The following is a 3,230-nucleotide window of genomic DNA, read 5'->3' as shown; positions in this document are numbered from 1 at the left end:
CAGTTTAATCTGTGTTTGAGTTTAGCTTGTCTGCAGATACAACTAAAAAAAATAAAATAAAAACTAATTATTCTTTATTGGTTTTATTGGTCTTTATTGGTTTTATTTGGTACAAAGGTTTCACTCGAAATACAGACACGAAATTCCAAATACACAATACATAGTTTAATTTAGTTTTAAAAATAAAAATCAGCTTTAATCTGCCTTCTAAATTACAATTTAACAATAAATTAAGCTGATCTGTTGTATAAAATCTCATGCATGTTTGTGGTTTAATAGAATAGAATAGAATGGAAGAGTTTAATAGGAAGAAGCATCATTATTAATATGGCCGTTCCACTATAATCTGGGGCATTTAGTGACACCTAGCGGTTAGAACTGTATACTGCAACTAAGCTGAAGTTAAGTAAAAAAAAAAAACTAACAAAAAGAACTGTAACAATTTTAATTTAATAGTTATATAAAGATACAAAAATATTAACGTAATTATGTAAAAACTGTGAAATTATTTTAAATAAATAAAATCTAACGCTGTGAAAGAATTGATATGTGAAAAAAAACATTTTAAAAAACATTTTAAAAATATCTATATTTGATCATTTAGATGTTCAGGTTTTAAAGATGAAGACCATCCATCTATGTTTTGAGTATTATACCATTTTAATTTATTTCTTTGCAATAACTATCATTTTAATGTGCTTTTTATTTGTTTAACTCAATAAAAATGATAACACATTTTCTAACTGTGTAATACTTGGTGAATGTAGTGGAGAACCTGTTTTTCTCTCCTGTGGGGTTTATTTACGTGCTTCACAGTGACGACACATACCATTAGGAGGCCCTCCTGCGCCACAACCTTCTAGCAGCTTCCTTCTAATTACATTCCTCTTCTGCTCTTTCTCTGGGTCAAACTGAGACGGACATAAAACACAGCGGGAAATTAGCGTTAGAGTGATCACTGTTAAAAAGACATTTAGGTATTTGTTGAGTATTTTTAGTTTCCCTCATCATGTCTCGGGTGTTTGAGGAACATGATGGCCAGAAATCAGCATCTGTGTCTCTGAAGCTTGTTTATGAAAAAATCCAGGACTCACCAACACTTTTGAGTTCACACAGAAAATCTTGCTTGGTCTTGATGACTCTAAACTATCACCTAAGCTGCAGACTCTTAAAAATGACTTGATGTTATATGTGTAACTCAAGACCCATAAAGTAGTGGTGGATTCTGATAGCTCACTCTGTTAGAGCATAGTCCACAGTCGCCAGNCTGCCATCTTCATTAAATAGTAGCAATGTATAGAGTGTATTTCTTTAAAGTTGAGACTAGTTTAAAGTTATCTTCAGTGCTTTTCCTTTAAAAATAAGGACATTTCAATGTGACCCCAAACTTTTGAACGGTGGTGTATATATATATTTTCTTTTCACAATTTTGATATAATTCCCTTTTCTAAATGAGTCGCTCTGAAAGCTAAAGGCAGGTTTTACAGTTTCTACACTCCAGTTAACGATTCATTGATTACTAAATTAGTTGAGAATTATTTCAATAATTGATTAATTGTGATTAATTGTTTCAGTCCTACAATTATTTTAAAAGGTTGTGACAAATAATAGCCAAAATATTGCTTGGGGTTACAATCACTTCAAAGAAATCAGTAAAAATATCTCAAATTAAGTGTATTTACCTTTTATTAGAGCAGGTAATTGAGATGATCTGCCAATGGAAGCAGTATATTTACTCAGAAAATAAATTAATTAGATAATATTCACTTGAAATAAGACAACGTAATAATTTTTTCTTACTCTGAATGTAAATTGTCTGGTTCTATTGGCTAATTGTCTCACTTTCCTCCTCAATTTAAGAAAAAATGACTTCTTTAGATGTTTTAAGTTGTTTCCTGAGGTAAACTCTAAAGCTTTGAAATCTTCTGATTTTAGGGATTATCATAAGTCATAATTAAAATCAACTGCAAAGCCACTGAAACTTAATAACGCATGGATAGAGCCAGAGTTTCTGAACAGCACCTGCATGTTTTCTGCAGCCCTGATGTGATATTCCAGCTTGGATGAAGGAATAAAGTGTTCAGAAAGGTTTTCTCCACCCCTGAGCTCAGAGAGGCGCTTAGCGAGTCTCCACACGTCTGAGGCTGATGAGCGCAGAGATGTTATCACAGAGACATCATAACCTCGGCTGGCCCTGAGCATTGTTCTGCCAGATCACCAGCGGGCCCGGCCCGTTGGTTCTGATTAGCATTGCTTCGCTTTGAGCCGCGCCGCTTACACGCCTCCTTTTCCTATCACAAAGGAGCGAGTAAATCCATACGCTGCGACTCGGGTGTGATTTTTATCTGCTTTGAGGGAAAATAGGAAAAGTCTTCAAATGGAGTTGATGGAAGCCGTGGCGACACTTTGGGGGAAGCAGACTTGTGACGCTCCGTCATTATGAGGGAAGTGCAGAGCTTAGGTGAGAATTTGCTGTGATAACGCAGCGACAGTGAAGCTCTGTGTTTTCATTCTCGCCCTCCTCAGGGGGAGGACAGCGGGGGGGTTACTGCAAATGTTACGGCGGGTTAGCAGGTGTGGAAAGGAATCCTTACTGATTACGCTGCACTTGTAGCACCAGCTGGAGGTCACTGGATGAGAGCTCAATCTGGCCGCTGGGAGGGAACTGGTCCTGTTTGAAAAGCAGAGGGTAGAGGTTAGAAAGATTCGATCGGCAAAGCTCTGCAGTCCACACAAAGAAACACCAAGCAGCCGAGCGGTCACACTAACCCAGCTTTATATTACAAACCATCCCTTTCACAGGAGGTCGTTTACATTTCTAACATAAATGCATAAAAAGAAAATGCAATTTCCAGCCTGGTTAGACCTTTCACATCAGAGGACGTCCTTTATTTCACGGACAATCTGGACTCTGATATAAACGACGTCTTAAATCTGTCACATTAAATCCTCTGTTTATACATGTAAATGGAAAAAACGTCGCTCCATTGTTTACTGTATTAATGATTTATTCAGTCAACTATAAATCACTTGAGTACATTGGTACGGTAAATAGGAAACCTACCTTCTAAAGTCCTTACACTGGCTCCCTGATCCAGAACGCTGCTGCCTGTGTCCTCACTATGACTAAGAAAGGAGAGCACATCAGCCCGGTTCTAAAGTCCTTACACTGGCTCCCTGATCCAGAACGCTGCTGCCTGTGTCCTCACTATGACTAAGAAAGGAGAGCA

Source organism: Cyprinodon variegatus, unplaced genomic scaffold (assembly GCF_000732505.1).
Source record: "Cyprinodon variegatus isolate N-32 unplaced genomic scaffold, C_variegatus-1.0 Scaffold1344, whole genome shotgun sequence".
Classification (NCBI taxonomy): Eukaryota; Metazoa; Chordata; class Actinopteri; order Cyprinodontiformes; family Cyprinodontidae; genus Cyprinodon; species Cyprinodon variegatus.
Note: the sequence above shows the minus strand (reverse complement) of the source record.